This window comes from Agrilus planipennis, unplaced genomic scaffold (assembly GCF_000699045.2).
Source record: "Agrilus planipennis isolate EAB-ADULT unplaced genomic scaffold, Apla_2.0 scaffold1, whole genome shotgun sequence".
NCBI lineage: Eukaryota > Metazoa > Arthropoda > Insecta > Coleoptera > Buprestidae > Agrilus > Agrilus planipennis.
The window spans coordinates 1,924,105-1,947,063 of NW_020442466.1; the positions used below are offsets into that span (position 1 = coordinate 1,924,105).

General features: G+C 35.0%; 1 long non-coding RNA gene across 1 annotated transcript in view; it reads right to left on the reverse strand.

Annotated features, from left to right (window-relative positions):
• The window catches only part of LOC108733230, an 84,287-nt gene extending 75,539 nt beyond the window's left edge, over positions 1-8,748 (reverse strand). The window contains exon 1 of the long non-coding RNA XR_001937205.1: positions 8,513-8,748. This is a non-coding gene — a long non-coding RNA (uncharacterized LOC108733230). The remainder of the gene's footprint in view (positions 1-8,512) is intronic.
• Between the last annotated feature and the right edge of the window lie 14,211 nt (positions 8,749-22,959).

Sequence of the window (22,959 nt, forward strand, 5' to 3'; positions counted from 1 at the left end):
ATTATATAAGAAATGATATTTTTATGGTGTAAATTATATGGGACAAACAGGTAAACATTTCAACAAACGACCAAATGAACATAAAACGCTCATCTTGCGTAATAATGCAACAACTTGATTTTAATATGAATTAATTATTTAAATATTCCTGACAAAAATAAAAGATCATCTATATATATTGTACATGCGATTTAATTTATATTACCTATCTGCAGATACGGGGGCTTACATTTTGTAAATTTTTAGAGAAATGGGACGAATTTTTCATTGTGTAGCATATTAGAAGTCATTGTACTGTTCTTATTTCGAAAGAAGTTTATTTACGTAAGTGCCTACTTACTCAAAAATTGTTGAAATATTGCGTTTATATTACCGACGAACGAAACCAAAAGTAATGGCTGAAGTTAGCAACAGCCCATTGAACTTAATCGTAATATAGAAAATACGACATAAGCTACTTCCGACAATTGCATGTTAGAATGAAGTCAATAGAGTGAACATAAGTCATAATCATATATAAGAATGATTACATGCCGTATGCTGTTGCATGAACGTATTCTAACATTTCTACTTTAAAATACAACTTGAATAACCCTGGTAAAAAATCGTATATATAAGACTGCGATTATTGCAAATCTCGTAAGAATTATTACGGTCGAGAAACGCACCGTAGCGCGTCTCGACTGTTATTAATTATTTAACCCATTAACGCACCCCGCATTTTTGTGCTTGCACACAATTCAATTACGACGGACATCTTGCCTCCGGGTTAACACTGCACCACATCATCGTACCGTGGTGATGGTAATTTCCTTTTAGTTTTTGCTCGTTTTACGAGAATAGTCGGTCGTTTTCTCTAATTAACGCCGATGGTGGCCAGCGCGCGGATTCTCTTAATTTCGATCTCAAATCGGCCACTCTTCGATACGTTCCTTCAAGCAAAGTTTCTCATACATTGCATGATGTAACGCTACACCAACATCAATACCATTCAAAACAGTATTTTTTATTTCAGGTCTGAATATCATCCATTTCTTTCTAAGTACAATACTTTCTGACGTTTAGTTATTAGTTACCTTCATCACCCCAAGGAGAGTCTTTCTATTATTATCGCATTTTAATAAAATTGCGCGTGAATTAATTAGCATAAGCATAGAAAGTTAATCATGACTTACACTTATGCTTTAGTTACTAGGGTCTAAAACTGCAATTTAATCATTACACGATGATCATTGACATAACCACTGTTCTTTATTTTAAGCGCCAAGTTCAATATCTACCGTTGCTAACTTCAGTTAGTATTGATCAGATTGCTTCGTATATACTAGATATGCTGATGACGCACATCACGCAATATTAAAATAAAATAAATAGTACAAAATATACTTCAAAGTTTATTTTTAATTATATAAAACCCACCGACATTTCGCCTGTTGTTACAAAACTTTATCAAGCTAGATGTTTTAGTTATACGTATATCATGTAGTTCATTGTTGTACATATTTTGATACTCGTATCAAACTATAGTGCGTCCTAAGAATTAGTATTATTAAATCATTTAATAATTTTCGCGTAGGCTAATAACTAAATAAATACAGACGGTGTAGTGAACGCCATCTGTAGAGATTCTTTTCAGGATTCGTTATTGCTCAACAAGGTTCTATTCTAAGTAAGGATATCAACTTATCAGGTTGTATTTGACTTTATTTAAATCACTTTTTTTTCCTGGAAACAGTTGAATGCTAAGTACAATAATGTCCTTACGATATGTATCAAAATTCCTGGAAGAATGAATAGTTCCAGCTCAATAAAATGTAAATAATTAAGGAATTTCAAAAAACTATTTGTTTCTATATCAGTACAAGGTACCTCAGATATCAGAAACAGAATTATTGTAAATACCCTAGACAAAAATTTTCAGTCTCTCAGAATCTGTCAGCGTCTCTGAGAGCGTCTCTCAGTCTTTCAAAGTCTCTCAATTATTGCCTAGGTGTTTTTATGGATCTCTCACAGTCTCTGTATGAGAGACTCGAACGATAAAATTGTTATTTCAGAGATTCGAGTGTCTCACAGAGACTGAATGAATAAAACTGAAAAGTTGAGAAACTCGAGTCTCTCGTAGACAGACTGGGATCTCTGAAATATGTTGAACTTAAAAAATTTTAACCATGTCTATCGAGACAACACTTATTGAGAGATTCGTGTTTCTCGTTCAGAGACTGGATATGAAATGAGGATCTCTCTATGAGCGACTCCAGTCTCTCGTTCAGAGGTGCTAAACAGTTTTTTTGACAGTCTCTCGACAGTCTCTCTTAGCGACACCAGAGAGACTCGATTGGAAACGGAGACTCGAATCTCGCTTTCAGAGACTCTGAGAGACTGAATATTTTTATCTCGGGTACTTATAACGCTACTTGAAAAAACTAATCACGAATATCAATTCTCCATAGGATAATGGACTAGAATGGTAGAGTAGGTACAACTTGTCTTATTTTATCTATGAAGCACATAACGAGATTATGTTCAAGTATCGCAGTATCGAATTATAAAATGTAATAATAAAGTTTCACACTGTGTTGCAAATTCAATTTTATTTTCATACATGTAAAATATAATCCCCGTCCAATTATAGCTCACGTGCATTTTATTTCAGTAACAGGCTATGACATGAGAAATGCAAATCAACTACTTATGTATTTGCAAATAAGCGGCGGATCAACTACACTCGATGTGCATAAGGATATTGTGTAAAGGACAAGACCACCGCACCGCAGCTACCACACCAACAACTTGGTTGGCCATGCATCGACTGAGAGACAGTTCGCTGCATTCAATCGACTGAAGACGGGCACGCGGATCGCCGATGGACCGTATGCAGCTTGTCGTGTCATAAAGGCTACATTTCTACGTGATCGCATTCTTTTTCCTATGTTTATACGTGAAAAACATCTATCACTTAACATTAACCGCTTCTAAAAGATGTCCTTTGCATATGTTACCGGAAATGTATGAAATCTAGGAATTGTATACAATTGTATACAATTCCTAGGAAATATATAAAATAGTGTTCCAAAAATTTTTTAATGCACCCTGAGATAAAAATATTCAGTCTCTCAGAGTCTCTGAAAGCGAGACTCGAGTCTCATTCTCTCATCGTCATCGAGTCTCTCTGGTGTCGCTGAGAGAGACTGACGAGAGACTGTCAAAAAAAACTGTTTAACGTCTGTGAACGAGAGACTCGAGTCGCTCATAGAGAGAGATCCTCATTTCGTATCCAAACTCTGTACGAGAGACTCGAATCTCTCAATAAGTGGTGTCTCGATAGACATGGTTAAAAGTTCAACATATTTTAGAGATCCCAGTCTTTCTACGAGAGACTCTGTGAGAGATTCGAATCTCTGAATTAACAATTTTATCGTTAGAGTCTCTCATACAGAGACTGTGAGAGATCCATAAAAACATCTAGTCAATAACTGAGAGACTGTGAAAGACTGTGAGAGGCGCTCTCAGAGACGCTGAAAGACTCTGAGAGACGGGAGAGAGACTGAANGTCAATAGAGTGAACATAAGTCATAATCATATATAAGAATGATTACATGCCGTATGCTGTTGCATGAACGTATTCTAACATTTCTACTTTAAAATACAACTTGAATAACCCTGGTAAAAAATCGTATATATAAGACTGCGATTATTGCAAATCTCGTAAGAATTATTACGGTCGAGAAACGCACCGTAGCGCGTCTCGACTGTTATTAATTATTTAACCCATTAACGCACCCCGCATTTTTGTGCTTGCACACAATTCAATTACGACGGACATCTTGCCTCCGGGTTAACACTGCACCACATCATCGTACCGTGGTGATGGTAATTTCCTTTTAGTTTTTGCTCGTTTTACGAGAATAGTCGGTCGTTTTCTCTAATTAACGCCGATGGTGGCCAGCGCGCGGATTCTCTTAATTTCGATCTCAAATCGGCCACTCTTCGATACGTTCCTTCAAGCAAAGTTTCTCATACATTGCATGATGTAACGCTACACCAACATCAATACCATTCAAAACAGTATTTTTTATTTCAGGTCTGAATATCATCCATTTCTTTCTAAGTACAATACTTTCTGACGTTTAGTTATTAGTTACCTTCATCACCCCAAGGAGAGTCTTTCTATTATTATCGCATTTTAATAAAATTGCGCGTGAATTAATTAGCATAAGCATAGAAAGTTAATCATGACTTACACTTATGCTTTAGTTACTAGGGTCTAAAACTGCAATTTAATCATTACACGATGATCATTGACATAACCACTGTTCTTTATTTTAAGCGCCAAGTTCAATATCTACCGTTGCTAACTTCAGTTAGTATTGATCAGATTGCTTCGTATATACTAGATATGCTGATGACGCACATCACGCAATATTAAAATAAAATAAATAGTACAAAATATACTTCAAAGTTTATTTTTAATTATATAAAACCCACCGACATTTCGCCTGTTGTTACAAAACTTTATCAAGCTAGATGTTTTAGTTATACGTATATCATGTAGTTCATTGTTGTACATATTTTGATACTCGTATCAAACTATAGTGCGTCCTAAGAATTAGTATTATTAAATCATTTAATAATTTTCGCGTAGGCTAATAACTAAATAAATACAGACGGTGTAGTGAACGCCATCTGTAGAGATTCTTTTCAGGATTCGTTATTGCTCAACAAGGTTCTATTCTAAGTAAGGATATCAACTTATCAGGTTGTATTTGACTTTATTTAAATCACTTTTTTTTCCTGGAAACAGTTGAATGCTAAGTACAATAATGTCCTTACGATATGTATCAAAATTCCTGGAAGAATGAATAGTTCCAGCTCAATAAAATGTAAATAATTAAGGAATTTCAAAAAACTATTTGTTTCTATATCAGTACAAGGTACCTCAGATATCAGAAACAGAATTATTGTAAATACCCTAGACAAAAATTTTCAGTCTCTCAGAATCTGTCAGCGTCTCTGAGAGCGTCTCTCAGTCTTTCAAAGTCTCTCAATTATTGCCTAGGTGTTTTTATGGATCTCTCACAGTCTCTGTATGAGAGACTCGAACGATAAAATTGTTATTTCAGAGATTCGAGTGTCTCACAGAGACTGAATGAATAAAACTGAAAAGTTGAGAAACTCGAGTCTCTCGTAGACAGACTGGGATCTCTGAAATATGTTGAACTTAAAAAATTTTAACCATGTCTATCGAGACAACACTTATTGAGAGATTCGTGTTTCTCGTTCAGAGACTGGATATGAAATGAGGATCTCTCTATGAGCGACTCCAGTCTCTCGTTCAGAGGTGCTAAACAGTTTTTTTGACAGTCTCTCGACAGTCTCTCTTAGCGACACCAGAGAGACTCGATTGGAAACGGAGACTCGAATCTCGCTTTCAGAGACTCTGAGAGACTGAATATTTTTATCTCGGGTACTTATAACGCTACTTGAAAAAACTAATCACGAATATCAATTCTCCATAGGATAATGGACTAGAATGGTAGAGTAGGTACAACTTGTCTTATTTTATCTATGAAGCACATAACGAGATTATGTTCAAGTATCGCAGTATCGAATTATAAAATGTAATAATAAAGTTTCACACTGTGTTGCAAATTCAATTTTATTTTCATACATGTAAAATATAATCCCCGTCCAATTATAGCTCACGTGCATTTTATTTCAGTAACAGGCTATGACATGAGAAATGCAAATCAACTACTTATGTATTTGCAAATAAGCGGCGGATCAACTACACTCGATGTGCATAAGGATATTGTGTAAAGGACAAGACCACCGCACCGCAGCTACCACACCAACAACTTGGTTGGCCATGCATCGACTGAGAGACAGTTCGCTGCATTCAATCGACTGAAGACGGGCACGCGGATCGCCGATGGACCGTATGCAGCTTGTCGTGTCATAAAGGCTACATTTCTACGTGATCGCATTCTTTTTCCTATGTTTATACGTGAAAAACATCTATCACTTAACATTAACCGCTTCTAAAAGATGTCCTTTGCATATGTTACCGGAAATGTATGAAATCTAGGAATTGTATACAATTGTATACAATTCCTAGGAAATATATAAAATAGTGTTCCAAAAATTTTTTAATGCACCCTGAGATAAAAATATTCAGTCTCTCAGAGTCTCTGAAAGCGAGACTCGAGTCTCATTCTCTCATCGAGTCTCTCTGGTGTCGCTGAGAGAGACTGACGAGAGACTGTCAAAAAAAACTGTTTAACGTCTGTGAACGAGAGACTCGAGTCGCTCATAGAGAGAGATCCTCATTTCGTATCCAAACTCTGTACGAGAGACTCGAATCTCTCAATAAGTGGTGTCTCGATAGACATGGTTAAAAGTTCAACATATTTTAGAGATCCCAGTCTTTCTACGAGAGACTCTGTGAGAGATTCGAATCTCTGAATTAACAATTTTATCGTTAGAGTCTCTCATACAGAGACTGTGAGAGATCCATAAAAACATCTAGTCAATAACTGAGAGACTGTGAAAGACTGTGAGAGGCGCTCTCAGAGACGCTGAAAGACTCTGAGAGACGGGAGAGAGACTGAAAATTTTTGTCTAGGGCTTTTAGAGTATTATTCACATTAGTTTTATACATTTCCTGGTACAATATCTGAATTTCATACAATTCCTGTATAGATACACTTCCCAGGATCATTATCATCATAAGGTCGTCAGTCCTAAGACTGGTTCGACACGCACCTCCACTCTTTCCTATCCTTAGCTAATCTTCGCATTTCCCTAAAACTAGAACAACCCATATCCTTAACTATTTGCGAACAGTAATCTAATCTAGGTCTACCTCAACCCCTCATACCTTCCGTTTCTGCCTCTGATATGTTTCTGACTAGACTTTAATGCCTGAAATTCCCCGAATATAAGTGTATTCGAAAATCTTTGAAAGTAAATAGATAACAATCTTTTTGATAAGGTACTACGAATCAGGGTTGTTATGGAATTTTGTAACTATAATCGAAACCATCGGATATCCGAAATAAAAATCTATCCGAAACTGTAACTCAATCTGCCATAAAAGTTTTGAATAATTTAGAATAAGGTGTCTAAATGAGATATGTTACAACAGATTTTCGACCAACCGTAAATAATATTTAAAAATAAGTAGCTCAATGTAATAATATTTTTCTACAATTTTAGTACCTATTTATAACCTAAAAATAAAGTCGAACCATTAGATAGATACCTATTTACATTTTCCTTTTATAGTTCCTTAAAAATCGAATATCTGTAACTAAAAGTATCCCGAACTATCGAATACTCCGAACAAATTTCATGTCCATAACCGTATCTAAAACGTTGTATAATATTATCTATATAGATATCCGTATCCATATCCAGATCTGAAGTTTTATATCCATAACATCCCTGCTTCGAACACCTTTATGTTCATGTCCGCCCAACATGTGTTTCGTCACATTTTTTGTGGTTATTATCAAAGCGAGCTTTGTTCCCAGGCGGCGCATAAAAGCTTTTATTTTTGGGAAATCAAAATTGTTCAAGCTTAACATAAGTGGATGGGATCGATATTGAACGACCAATTAGCTAAATATGAATTAAGGGAATCCTTAAGGATAAATTTTAGAATAGACTTTTTGGATGTTGCACACCATCACAATATTTTTAGAAAAATAAACCAATTTCACGCTACATGCTAGATAGACACTCAACGAATTAAGTTGCATAATCAACAATTTTATTATATTATTTAGTCTTCATGATGCAATTGTTGTGAAAGGGAATTATTAAATTAATTAAAACAATTGTCGAGTTTCGCCAATAAATTTGTAAAAGGCTTACTAAATGTTTCATTAATTTATTTTTTGTGTTGTTTTTATCCATCAACTTCTGTTTTTATTTCAGCTGTTTAAGCAAAAAAAACCTTGCAATTAATTATTTGAGATTATTTTAAATTAAAAATTTTGGTTCGGTGCGTATTAGCTGTACAATTACTAATTTATTTTCTTCGACATTGAAGAAGGATGGTGTAAGTGTCCGATACGTTATTATAAATATGTATGAATGCATCTTCTTTTTGGGTAGTTAATAAGTAGGGCTATGACTATACAGAATATCCACTTATTAAAAATTCCAAAAGTAATACGCATAATCAAAATAAACCAAATATATTAGGGACATCCTTTAAAAATATTCCTGTAGGGTAAGAAGTCAGTAAAGGCCACCCCACAACCAGGAAAAGTGTGATATTACAACAGCTTTCCATCCTTTTTCTTTACGCTAGTCGTCTGATACGAGCTTTTCTCTCTGCTTCTACACCACATTACACATATTTTACATGAAGGATTCTTTGTTAAAATAGCAATAATATCGTAATAACTGTACATAACAATAAGCACATCCTAATCAGTGCCCAACATCACCTAATAAATAAAACTAAAGCCTATGACTAAGTATATAACTATTTATTTATCTGTACCTTGTATTCGCCTTGAATGGAATGCAACATGAGAGAGCATCAGAGTGAGCCGGCTCAGGAAGAAAACAGCAGATGTATAATTAAGTAGCAGTTCCTTTTTGTAATATGACATATATTTTACGTTAATTCAAGCAAACACCTCGCCACGATACGTACACGTTATGTTAAATTTAAGGATACGACACTAAACACAAAATACATTATTAAAAACGGAAGAAAAACAACGACCCGTTCCATGACCGTAGACATTTCGACAAGCCGGAAAATGCTAGGTTAGCAGATGCCTACTATTGCCGACAACTAGCACAGACGCACTAGATCATGGATCGTTATTATCGACTGCTTTGTTTACAATACCAACATAATTCAAACTTTCGTTCGAAAATTAAAATACAACTGAAGAATTAAACATCGAAAAAATGAATTAATTTAAATATTCGACGTTAAACGCTGAATGTACCTTGTTAATAGTACTTGCATGATTAAAAGGAGAAATAGAATATGGAAAGAGCAAATCAACCAATAGATTTACCTAAATGAAATTTATGAGAAAAATATTAAAACATCATGTGTTAAATATTTTGGGACTATTTTACTAATTCTGAGTAGATATCGATTATTATACACTAATTATATACTAATTTTTGAACAAAAATGTTAGTTAACCTAACCTAAAATAATTTTGGGATTTTCCGGATGATATGATAACTCATTATCATTAAAGACGTTAGTCTGGCGGAGCGTAAACCTCATTTTCTGAACTTAATTCCCTCTGTCTAAATGTATATCACAATCCATACGACCTCTTATTAAAATTAAATTTGGTATATGGATTTAGATTAATGATTCAAAAATGTAAATAATGTAACTTTTTGAAAAGTAATCCTTTGAACCCCTTCTACAGTTCAAGAAACGGAGACACAGTAATCACAATTTCTTCTTTTTTCATTTAAGTGAAGTGTTTTTAGATGGGTTCCTTAAAATACAGGATTAAGGTATTTTACAATTTTTGGTTTTAGTTCTCAGTATTTTCAAGATATTAACATCGTTATCAAAACTTCATTTCTCCTAAATGTCTAAAAACTTTCCTGGAAGTAGGTTTGTACTTTCAGTTTACATTTTTAGTAGGTAGGTATCTTAATTTTTGTTATAACTTACTTAAAGCTATTAAATACTTAAAAATTATATTATAACCGGCTGATGTATGATGCAGATGAAAACTGATTTACGTCACGCATTTCTTCTTGCAGATAGTCGTTGTTTATCCCACACCTGTAATATTTTAAAGACAGGATGATGATAAATGCTTTGTCTCATTGAGAAATTAGTCAAGTATGGTTCATACAGAACATCAAAGTTTTAAGAAGTGTATGTAAAGAATTCGCTACATTCAGAATAACTTTTCGTTTATTTTACCATTGCCTAAAATATGTGAGGTATAGCAGAGAGCATACAACTGAGAAAAAAAGGGTAAAAATTGAACTGATGCGACGTCTGCGATGCATTATGCAAAGTTCTGGTGACAGTTGTGGTTTGTTAGGATAATGTGAATCCGTCGAATCGCGCCTGGACTTTGGGTTATACATCAATGTCAGTTTCCAATTTAAGGTTCTGCTTCATTTTTCAGCATTGACAGCAAAAGATGCATAGGCCATTGAAATGCACTGACAAGCTCTACCACCAACGCGTTTTGCGCATTCACAATTCGCGGAAATTAACAAATTGAGGGGTAAAACTCTGACCGCAGATTTATTTATAGCTAACATACACAAATACCGAACGAATTAACAAATAGTTTATGATACAATTGTAATATTTATCTAGTTAACATCCTTGCCCTAGACAAAAATTTTCAGTCTCTCTCCAGTCTCTTAGAGTTTATCAGAGTGTTTCAGCGTCTCTGAGAGCGTCTCTCACAGTCTTTCAGTTATTGCCTAGGTGTTTTTATGGATCTCTCAAAGTCTCTGTACGAGAGACTGGAACGATAAAATTGTTAATTCTGAGATTCGAGTCTCTCACAGAGATACTGAATGAATAAAACTGAAAAATTGAGAGACTCGAGTCTCTCGTAGAAAGACTGGGATCTCTGAAATATGTTGAAGTTAGAAAATTTTAACCATGTCTATCGAGACACCACTTATTGGGAGATTCCAGTCTCTCGTTCAGAGATTCGAGTCTCTCTTTCAGAGACACCGAGATACTGAACATTTTTATCTCGGGTACTTATCAAGCGCACTTTGTGTGCACTAAGTAAATAAATTGTCTATTTCCTAACTTTGAGAGATCACTCAAAAAGTGTAAATGTTAAAAGTATTTTTAAATTATCTTAAGAGTGATGATAGAAATGGACTTTAAAACACCTTACACTTTAGAGATCTCCTATATATATTATTATGTGCAACTGTGAGTTCTGTATGCATACTTATTAGATATTAGTTTGTAAGTAAGGGTAATCACAAAAGGGATTGAAGTGATAATATGTTTTTTAAAGTGACCGGTCGTGACTGGCCCTGTGTACAAAAAGGGGTAGTGGACACCGTGGTGTATTGACCACTCAAGTACTGAAACCGTCGTATTGTTCGAAGTGCATGTGTCCACCAAGGGACCAAGGCAATTCAGTGGATGGATCTGAATCGTTTTATCAGAATTTCAATTTATGATTCACCTAAATCAATAAATTAAATTAAAGAATGTTGGGCTAATTGTACCCGAATTTGGACATAATTGTTACATGAATGCTGTTCATATAATATAATATAATATGGTATAAAACAAAGTCGCTTCCAGCTGTCTGTCCCTATGTATGCTTAGATCTTTAAAACTACGCAACGGATTTTAATACGGCTTTTTTTAATAAATAGAGTGATTCAAGAGGAAGGTTCATATGTATAATACATGCATAATGTAGTAGGGAAACACTGATAATTTTAGAGGTTTNTAACTACCCCAGTAGCACACGACATTGGCCCAATATTTATTCTATATTGGTACAATATTGTATATGGGCCCAATATTGGCAATTTATAGCCAATATTGGTAATATATAGGACATATACTGTTTTCCTATATTTTAATACAATGTTTATCCGATATTTATCCAATATTAATAAAAGATATTTGACAATAACTTTTATTTATATTGATTTGTAATATTTATCCAATATTGGCAATATATACAAGGGATGTACCTTTTCCTTTATTTATATAGAATATTTATCCAATACTGATCCAACATTGATAAAACATCTTTGACAAAATTGAGTCCATATAAAGGCACTTTGCCCGGCGCTTGGGTACCAAAATTCTTGGAAGATTGATGATTAGGTTAACTTTTAGTTCGTCTAGAAATTACAACCTAACCTAAACTGTTAGCCAATATTGGTAAAATATAGGACATGTACCTTCTTCCTATATTTTAATACAATGTTTATCCGATATTGATCCAATATTAATAGAAGATATTTGGCAATAAAAGTCATCTCATCCAGGCACCCATACCTCTGTCCCTCTGAATACATTCCTGCTTCCCACATCAGTTTAATAACAGTTTCTCCAGTAAGTTCTGTATGACCGACTGAAGTTTGAAACCCAGAATATAGTAGGCAGTTGAATGATAAAACGGTGATATGTGAAGGCGCAGCATTGTTTTTCGAATGACAACAAACATCTTTTGAAGAAAACGATATCGCGACCACCTACGCGCAAGCGCAAAGTCGTGTTCTAGAAATTCGCGGTGGCTGTGTGACGTAAATAAACACATTTTTTGCGCTTACATTACAAACGCTGGCTAAACCCTACGAGATAGATCAAAATAGTGTACCACAGTATTGTACATCTTAAAAATTCTACAAAAAAGTCCGGGATGGTATATGTTTATCTCTTAGAGATAACCCACAATAATCATTTTTTATCCTTTACTTTTATGAGAAATAATGGCTTATTTACGAAGTGATTTTAAGCAATACAATCCTTATCCAATTAAGTACTTTTAAATACATTGTGCATTTAATATAGATCAATATGGCTCTGTACAGCATGTAATTTAAATGAATATTTTCGAAGATATTACAGATTTAAAATGCAGGGACATGCGGTTGCGGTGGTACCGACCGGGAGGTCGGTTTGTATTATCTTAAGACAAAAAAGCTGTATATAAAGACATATAGTAAAATATTAAGTATCAGCATTGCACCCTTGTGAAGCTGGGGCGGGTCGCTAGTTTCATATAAAGAATAAATGTTGCATTAGTGTATTTATAGTTCATATTTCATTCATGAAAAGATTTATTCGAACCATACGTTTATTTATTCTGGTAGAAACCCGAACATTTCCCCGGTGACCACTACGACTACTATCAATAACTTTTGCGTCTACAATGAGCTTTATAGTCGATGAGATATAATCTTACAAAGATTCAGCTACCCAAATTACAAAAATTAAATGTTTGAGTCATGCATCTAAACCTTATAGCTACTTATGAGGTTCTGTTACTCGCTGGACCCGATTTCGTAATGGAACATTAATAAAAATCAATTAAAATTCATGCAGGATTTAAATATTAATCAATATCCTTTTGCATATTAAACGGCGAAAGAGTTCCTTTTTGAGGTCGTCGAACACACCATGTAACATTGTTTTTAATGAGCGTACTGTTACCGAAACGGAGAACCGTGTTATTTTTGCGATTTGACATTTGCGTGCTGTGCAAGAGCACCTTAAAGCGCAGCTGAACGTTGTCGTACGCCGCGAGCCTCCTTACAACTTCATACAAAGCAACCACGAACGTAAAATATATGCATCTCATAAACGTGCCGTTGTTAATGCAGCGCAAAGAATACTTCGGTAATGAGCGCAATGTATCATGAAAGAGCAAAGAGAAGGCAGCTTTTGAATGAGCGTCACACAGCCACCGCGAATTTCTAGAACACGACTTTGCGCTTGCGCGTAGGTGGTCGCGATATCGTTTTCTTCAAAAGATGTTTGTTGTCATTCGAAAAACAATGCTGCGCCTTCACATATCACCGTTTTATCATTCAACTGCCTACTATATTCTGGGTTTCAAACTTCAGTCGGTCATACAGAACTTACTGGAGAAACTGTTATTAAACTGATGTGGGAAGCAGGAATGTATTCAGAGGGACAGAGGTATGGGTGCCTGGATGAGATGACTTTTATTGCCAAATATCTTCTATTAATATTGGATCAATATCGGATAAACATTGTATTAAAATATAGGAAGAAGGTACATCTCCTATATTTTACCAATATTGGCTAACAGTTTGTTTAGGTTAGGTTGCAATTTCTAGACGACCTAAAAGTTAACCTAACCATCAATCTTCCAAGAATTTTGGTACCCAAGCGCCGGGCAAAATTCCTTTATATGGACTCAATTTTGTCAAAGATGTTTTGTCAATGTTGGGTCAGTATTGGGTAAATATTCTATATAAATAAAGGAAAAGGTACATCCCTTGTATATATAGCCAATATTGGATAAATATTACAAATCAATATAAATAAAAGTTATTGTCAAATATCTTTTATTAATATTGGATAAATATCGGATAAACATTGTATTAAAATATAGGAAAAAGGTATATGTCCTATATATTACCAATATTGGCTATAAATTGCCAATATTGGGCCCATATACAATATTGTACCAATATAGAATAAATATTGGGCCAATGTCGTGTGCTACTGGGGTAGTTAGAGATATGGATTTCTTTTGTTTTCGAGAAATGCAAAAATTGCCTCAAGATAGAAGGACGTTGACCAGTGTCAACCAGTCTTGAAGATAATGATTGCCCAAAAAGTTTTTGACAGCAGATTTTGAAGCGTTTCCTTCACTTGCTTTCCTGTCATCAATTATAAACCCAGGCCTAAGTTATCTCCATAAGAAACAGTATGAATGAAAAAATATCCAGCTTAAAAATAGATTGAGTTTAATACAGATTGAGCTCTACCCTTTCTTTACAATTTATTTACTGTATTTTTGATGACCCTTAAAAAAATTTCAATAACGAATTGATTATTACTACTTTACACTAATGCAATATTAATTTGAAATCATTTTTTCAATTTTTTATTTACCCACTACAAACTACCTCAAATTAATGAAGGAAAAATTGTTGCCGTTGTCACACCCCCGCCGGGAATCGAACCCGAGACCTATGACTTTACGCACCAATGTTCTGACCATTAAACTACGCGAGGTGACAACAGCAACTACGACCAACCGACCTACAAGGTTAACGATCCGTCGATTTGACAACAGCAACAATTTTTCTCTCATTTGTTTGAGGTAGTTTGTAGTCTGTAAATAAAAAATCGAAAAAGTGATTTCAAATTAATATTGCTTATTAATCCACTATTAAGTAACTAACAATGTCATAGGATTTCATATATTTGCTATAATGCATTGGACATCTGCAGAATTTCCATACAAATATATTTAATTGTTTTGACATCAAAGGTATTAAAAACCCTAAGTACATGTGGGTATTTATAATTAAAAAATTACGATAAATTGTAAAATGTACCGTATTTTGACCGCCTGCAATCCGATCAAAGATGCTGTTATGAACTGGTGCAACTGCAGTTCTACAGAAAATTAAGCATTAACATATGTGTACGTATAAGATACCTGCTGCATTCATTGTATGACACGGGTGACCCAAAAAAGGTTGTCGAAAATAAATGAATATTTAATTACTAGTCGGAGCCCAGGGAGAACGATACGGCGAGACTAATTGGCAACAATCAAACGCTTCGAGAAAGTTGGGCGGATAAAATTTATAGGTCGCAATGGCCTTGCTCGGTCGCCTTATTTATTTGATCGCAAAAACGACTTCTGCGCCGATCACAGAAGAAGAAAATATTTTATTTTCAAATTTAGACTTTCTTTACTTTGGGTGGAAAGGACAACGCCCTGGAATGCCGTCGCTTCTTCATTCGCCGACCATTGTTCCCCATTACTTTTTTCTTCTTGCAGCTCCATTGTCTTCAACTGACTAATGCGCTGATCAAATCAAAAAATTTTCTTCCTGCTAGATTCATTTGAACGTTTAATGTATGCCATCATTTACCACTGTTATATACAAAAGCAATTCGCCGTAAAAAAAATTATTTATGTAGTCATATTACACGGTGTTTAAAAAATAAAAACAGAAATTCAGTGTGCCATCTACATACAATATTAAGATTGTTTTGGAGAAGAAACATCCGGCTTATAGCTTTATCATCGCACAAATTAGAAAAGTTTTGAGTATTTAACACATATTTGTAGCATATAACGCAGGTATGCGATTAAATCAACGTTTAACAGAGATAATCTGTGATTTACTATCAGTCAAACATACGAACGATAAATATTGTGTGTTTTCTTTGTTTTGTTGAATGACTCACTAATTTACTTAATTCCAGATACCCATGCATGTACTAACGTCCTCGCCTTTAATCTTCCAATGTTAAGTACATATACAACATTAAAAACTTCTTCTGCTTCTCTAAGTGTAATATCGTAAAAATTATATTTGGTCCATCGAGCCGGATATTAATGTGATATTTTCCAAAATACACTTAATGTTATTCAGAAATTACCCTGTCTTAATCTTGTTAAATGCGTTGAAATAAAGTAAATGTTCTAAAACTTGTTTGGTTCTAAACCTAGTCCCTAGAACTAGTCGTTTAAAATGAAAATAAAATCAAGGAGCAGTTAAAACAACAAAAGATTCAGTTTGGCAACCGTATAATGGATCACGTGGGCGCTAGTTGTTAATATTCTCAGGACAGCAAGCAATCTGATCCCTGGATCACGCCGGCAACCGTTTATTGTTATACATCTAGGTACGATAATAAAAGCTTATAGTTTCTGTTCTCTCACGTAACACAGATACGTTTTGCTGTTCGACAATAAAATTAATCCAATCAATTTGCATGTAACATTGTAAGCCAATAGGGCAGAGAAGTTTAGTATACACTCGTAGCAAAATGCCGACTCTCTATACGAAAGATAATAACAACAATCGCCGCGTCAGCTACCGCTTACTTGGGATCGTAACCAATACCCTTCTCGATAAGATCGCAACTAACAATAAACCTGACACGATCTGCCCGACATTTATCAAATCTGAGTCAAGTGACGCGTAAGACAGCAGGAAAACAGGGTGGAGAAATCTTCCTTATTCAGTGCACGTCTGGGACGCAATTATCTAGATGACTTGTGGCACCTGCGAACTTAAAATAAATTACTCTAGCTAACTCCTTCGACAATGACACTTGTTAAGTCTAAGCGGTATCTCTAATACTTTCGCCATTCATTGATCATTCATGAAGTATTGTTCAATGTTGTAATCATATTTAAGAAATACATAACAAATAAGTATATATGAAAAGACAGAAAAGAAAGATTCATAAATTACATTAGATATATGAGTGAATAATCTTCGATTAAGTGTCCGATTGTTCCAATTTTACAGCTTCCATAAGCTTCAGTTGAACTTGAACCAAAGTGATACAAAACTGATAGTTACGGGAAATTTTGAACATCGCAAATGTTTCAGTTATAACGATGATCAATGGGTCAAATTTGCAATTTAATTTGCAATAATGATAATAATAAGGGATCAAACTCAAAGGAGTCTTAGAATATGGCAGTGCAAACCTACATTGGATGAAAGAGAAGATGCTTTCACCAAAATATCCAAAACAAACGCTACTACAACGAAAAGCATAAGATTAACCAAAAGTATTCTAATGATATTTCAACGTTTTCAATTTTTACTTTTACAACTAACAAAAACTATGTTTGGAATTTTACGACACAAGTAGTCATTCGAACGTTTCGCTACAACCGTTGCAGGCACCCTCAATCTGTCACCACATGTTCTACTCAGGTATAATCCCTAAGGATGCTTAAGCCAGTTTTCAGCCTCTTTCGGATAATAACTCTATTCGCAAGACTATTTGCGATGGAGATTTCAAAAACCGCGAAAAATAATTTTGCAATTTTCCATTTTCACTTCAATGTTAAATGTTACCTATTGTTAAGTGTTGTGCTTTAATAAAAATTTTGATTCAAAGTATTTATTGCGTCTATTTTCCATCCAGACTCGGTGTTTCTTGTTACCAGTCGTTTCGTTTATGGTAGAAATACGGTACGGTAGCCTAATATCAATGGAATGGTAACTAGTTCCGTATGAGATGAATTGAGCGGTATAAAGGCAGGTAGCTGCTGCTGCTAGGGGCCAGATAAGATCGGTGAAACATAATAGGGGAACGGACTTATCAGCACCTCCATCAGACAATCAGAGATCGCATTACACTCGCAACAGGAGGAAGCAATCCTATTGTAATGTTATGCTTCTAGGTGGCATCGGAAGCTGAAAAATTGCATTAAAATTGAGACGGACTTTGAAAGGAGCAGAGGCGGCTCTTTCAATTGTTCTCCTAAAAGGTATCATTATTTTAAAGTTATTTATACAGAAACGGCAACTCTTGTTATATTTGGCAACAGAGAAACATTTTTTATGAAAAACAGGTGCACAAGATAACATGATGCTGACAAAAGACAACTAAGGGAACACTTATCACTCTTCTAAGTTATAAATTTTAAAAAAAACTTTTAGGTGTTTAATTCTCACTAGCCACTAATGCTGATGGGCGGACAGCCCCTCCGGACTTTGCCGGAAGGTAGGGCGAAAGGCCCTCGTTAGCCTCTTTTCAGGCATCGTGGAAGTAGGTGGGTGGTGGCTCGGACGAGAAAGATCCCTAGACGAAAATTTTCAGTCTCTCAGTCTTTCAGAGTCTTTTAGCGTCTTTGAGAACGTCTCCCACAGTTATTTACAGTCTCTTAGTTATTGGCAAGGTGTTTTTATGGATCTCTCAGTCTCTGTATGAATAAAACTGAGAAATTGAGAGACTGGAGTCTCTCGCAGAAAGACTGGGATCTCTGAAATATGTTGAAATTTTAACCATTCTATCGAGACATCATTTATTGAGAGATTCGAGTCTCTCGTTCAGAGACTGGATACGAAATGAGGATCTCTCTATGAGCGACTCGAGTCTCTCGTTCAGAGATTCGAGTCTCTCGTTCAGAGACTGGATACGAAATGAGAATCTCTCTATGAGCGACTCGAGTCTGTCGTTCAGAGACGCCAAACAGTTTTTTTGAAAGTCTCTCGACAGTCTCTCTCAGCGACACCAGAGAAACTCGTTGAGAGACGGAGACTCGACTCTCGCTTTCAGAGACTCTGAGAGACTGAACATTTTTATCTTGGGAATATTTATCACTCGTCTAGGTTCTAACTTTAAAAAAAAAACTTTTCGGTGTTTCATTCGCACCAGCCACTAATGCTGGTGGGTGAACAGTCCCTCCGGACTACCCTCTTCAGCCTTCAGGAATCGTGGGAATAGGTGGGTGGTGGTGCGAGTGAGATAAATGAAACGGACGAAATGACGACAGAAGAGAATGATATATTATTTGTGGAATATTGCTGTCCCTAAGTGATCCAAGGAAACCACAGAAATACTTGGACCAAGTCAGACGGATCTGGAATCGAACCGGCGTCCTCCCGAATGCTAAGCAATGGCCCTCCAGGCCATGCCGCTCGGTGCATGAAGTTCGAATTGCAAACAATCAAATAGTTAATATTCAAAATATATAATCACCATAATCACAGGGTCGTTAGAAGACTGGTTAGATTGTTTCTGTCTTGAGCGAAAATTGTCGCATTTCCTTAAGACTAGAACATTTCACATACCTAACTGTTTGTGAACAGTAATGTAGTCTAAATCTATCACTGCTACTTTTCACTCCTGTTCCTTCTTCAAATATTTCTCTAAGTAGCCCTCAGAAGATGCCTTATTACTATAATTTCCATTGTCTCCTTGATAAATCTGCAGATACAAAAGGCTCTGAAGTGTTCGAGTGGATGTTAGTTTCCTAGCAGATTTAAAAAATTGATTCTTCCAAATAGAGTAGATATTAATTAACACAAAGTTCTTTTGTTGTAAAAATTATAGTATATTTTTTCTGAATTATGTCTTCCATTATGTGTATATTAAACGTTGAACAATTCTATACGAGTAAACAGCCAGGAAAAAACTAATGTGTTTATATAAAAATCTCCTGCTGTTTAACATTCTCTCAGTTTTCAAACACCATAATCTTTTATTATGCACAACAAACTATTTTAAAGGCAGAATAAAAATGTTATTTGAAACAAGAAAGATAAATAAGGAAGAAGAGACAAAACGGCGTCTTTACCGTTGATGACAAGGAATTCGACATCATACGTGTCGTTATTTATGCCAGAGGAAATCCCATTTGATCACATGTTTTTTCCCTTTTTCGGCCCGAAGCGTGCGTGACTCTATTTTATAGAAATTCTTTGTTTCAATCGCCGGTTACTTTTATTTATAGTAATGTGCGGACATCTCCTCAACTCTCTGATATTACGATTTTATGAGCTTTAATGTGTTTCTCTCATGAATTTTAAGTGCATTTATGGATTCTATACTTCGATTTTTATCGTCGACGCCACTACAGCTGCTGAGCGCGGGTATATTGTCCAAATAAAGTTATTAGATACCCGAGATATAAACTTGATAATTTATACGGAGATTACTTCTTATTGGTTGGTATTTTAAAATGCACTGATGTCTCATTGAAGGCCCATCGTCATATAAACTTAATATTTTAATTTCTCTGAAATACTAACTTCTTTTACATCAGAGTTATCTATCACTAGAGTTTAGTTTAAAGTATAGTTACTTATTCAGTATTCACTTTTTGAGTGAAACGAAAATATTCCAAAATGGACCTTTTTGAAACATTTCATGTGACATTAAATTCAATTGTGCAATGAAAAAGTTATCGAATTGANGAAGTTAGAAAATTTTAACCATGTCTATCGAGACACCACTTATTGGGAGATTCCAGTCTCTCGTTCAGAGATTCGAGTCTCTCTTTCAGAGACACCGAGATACTGAACATTTTTATCTCGGGTACTTATCAAGCGCACTTTGTGTGCACTAAGTAAATAAATTGTCTATTTCCTAACTTTGAGAGATCACTCAAAAAGTGTAAATGTTAAAAGTATTTTTAAATTATCTTAAGAGTGATGATAGAAATGGACTTTAAAACACCTTACACTTTAGAGATCTCCTATATATATTATTATGTGCAACTGTGAGTTCTGTATGCATACTTATTAGATATTAGTTTGTAAGTAAGGGTAATCACAAAAGGGATTGAAGTGATAATATGTTTTTTAAAGTGACCGGTCGTGACTGGCCCTGTGTACAAAAAGGGGTAGTGGACACCGTGGTGTATTGACCACTCAAGTACTGAAACCGTCGTATTGTTCGAAGTGCATGTGTCCACCAAGGGACCAAGGCAATTCAGTGGATGGATCTGAATCGTTTTATCAGAATTTCAATTTATGATTCACCTAAATCAATAAATTAAATTAAAGAATGTTGGGCTAATTGTACCCGAATTTGGACATAAGATTCAAAAATGTAAATAATGTAACTTTTTACCAAGAGGTCCTTTGAACCCCTTCTACAGTTCAAGAAACGGAGACACAGTAATCACAATTTCTTCTTTTTTCATTTAAGTGAAGTGTTTTTAGATGGGTTCCTTAAAATACAGGATTAAGGTATTTTACAATTTTTGGTTTTAGTTCTCAGTATTTTCAAGATATTAACATCGTTATCAAAACTTCATTTCTCCTAAATGTCTAAAAACTTTCCTGGAAGTAGGTTTGTACTTTCAGTTTACATTTTTAGTAGGTAGGTATCTTAATTTTTGTTATAACTTACTTAAAGCTATTAAATACTTAAAAATTATATTATAACCGGCTGATGTATGATGCAGATGAAAACTGATTTACGTCACGCATTTCTTCTTGCAGATAGTCGTTGTTTATCCCACACCTGTAATATTTTAAAGACAGGATGATGATAAATGCTTTGTCTCATTGAGAAATTAGTCAAGTATGGTTCATACAGAACATCAAAGTTTTAAGAAGTGTATGTAAAGAATTCGCTACATTCAGAATAACTTTTCGTTTATTTTACCATTGCCTAAAATATGTGAGGTATAGCAGAGAGCATACAACTGAGAAAAAAAGGGTAAAAATTGAACTGATGCGACGTCTGCGATGCATTATGCAAAGTTCTGGTGACAGTTGTGGTTTGTTAGGATAATGTGAATCCGTCGAATCGCGCCTGGACTTTGGGTTATACATCAATGTCAGTTTCCAATTTAAGGTTCTGCTTCATTTTTCAGCATTGACAGCAAAAGATGCATAGGCCATTGAAATGCACTGACAAGCTCTACCACCAACGCGTTTTGCGCATTCACAATTCGCGGAAATTAACAAATTGAGGGGTAAAACTCTGACCGCAGATTTATTTATAGCTAACATACACAAATACCGAACGAATTAACAAATAGTTTATGATACAATTGTAATATTTATCTAGTTAACATCCTTGCCCTAGACAAAAATTTTCAGTCTCTCTCCAGTCTCTTAGAGTTTATCAGAGTGTTTCAGCGTCTCTGAGAGCGTCTCTCACAGTCTTTCAGTTATTGCCTAGGTGTTTTTATGGATCTCTCAAAGTCTCTGTACGAGAGACTGGAACGATAAAATTGTTAATTCTGAGATTCGAGTCTCTCACAGAGATACTGAATGAATAAAACTGAAAAATTGAGAGACTCGAGTCTCTCGTAGAAAGACTGGGATCTCTGAAATATGTTGAAGTTAGAAAATTTTAACCATGTCTATCGAGACACCACTTATTGGGAGATTCCAGTCTCTCGTTCAGAGATTCGAGTCTCTCTTTCAGAGACACCGAGATACTGAACATTTTTATCTCGGGTACTTATCAAGCGCACTTTGTGTGCACTAAGTAAATAAATTGTCTATTTCCTAACTTTGAGAGATCACTCAAAAAGTGTAAATGTTAAAAGTATTTTTAAATTATCTTAAGAGTGATGATAGAAATGGACTTTAAAACACCTTACACTTTAGAGATCTCCTATATATATTATTATGTGCAACTGTGAGTTCTGTATGCATACTTATTAGATATTAGTTTGTAAGTAAGGGTAATCACAAAAGGGATTGAAGTGATAATATGTTTTTTAAAGTGACCGGTCGTGACTGGCCCTGTGTACAAAAAGGGGTAGTGGACACCGTGGTGTATTGACCACTCAAGTACTGAAACCGTCGTATTGTTCGAAGTGCATGTGTCCACCAAGGGACCAAGGCAATTCAGTGGATGGATCTGAATCGTTTTATCAGAATTTCAATTTATGATTCACCTAAATCAATAAATTAAATTAAAGAATGTTGGGCTAATTGTACCCGAATTTGGACATAATTGTTACATGAATGCTGTTCATATAATATAATATAATATGGTATAAAACAAAGTCG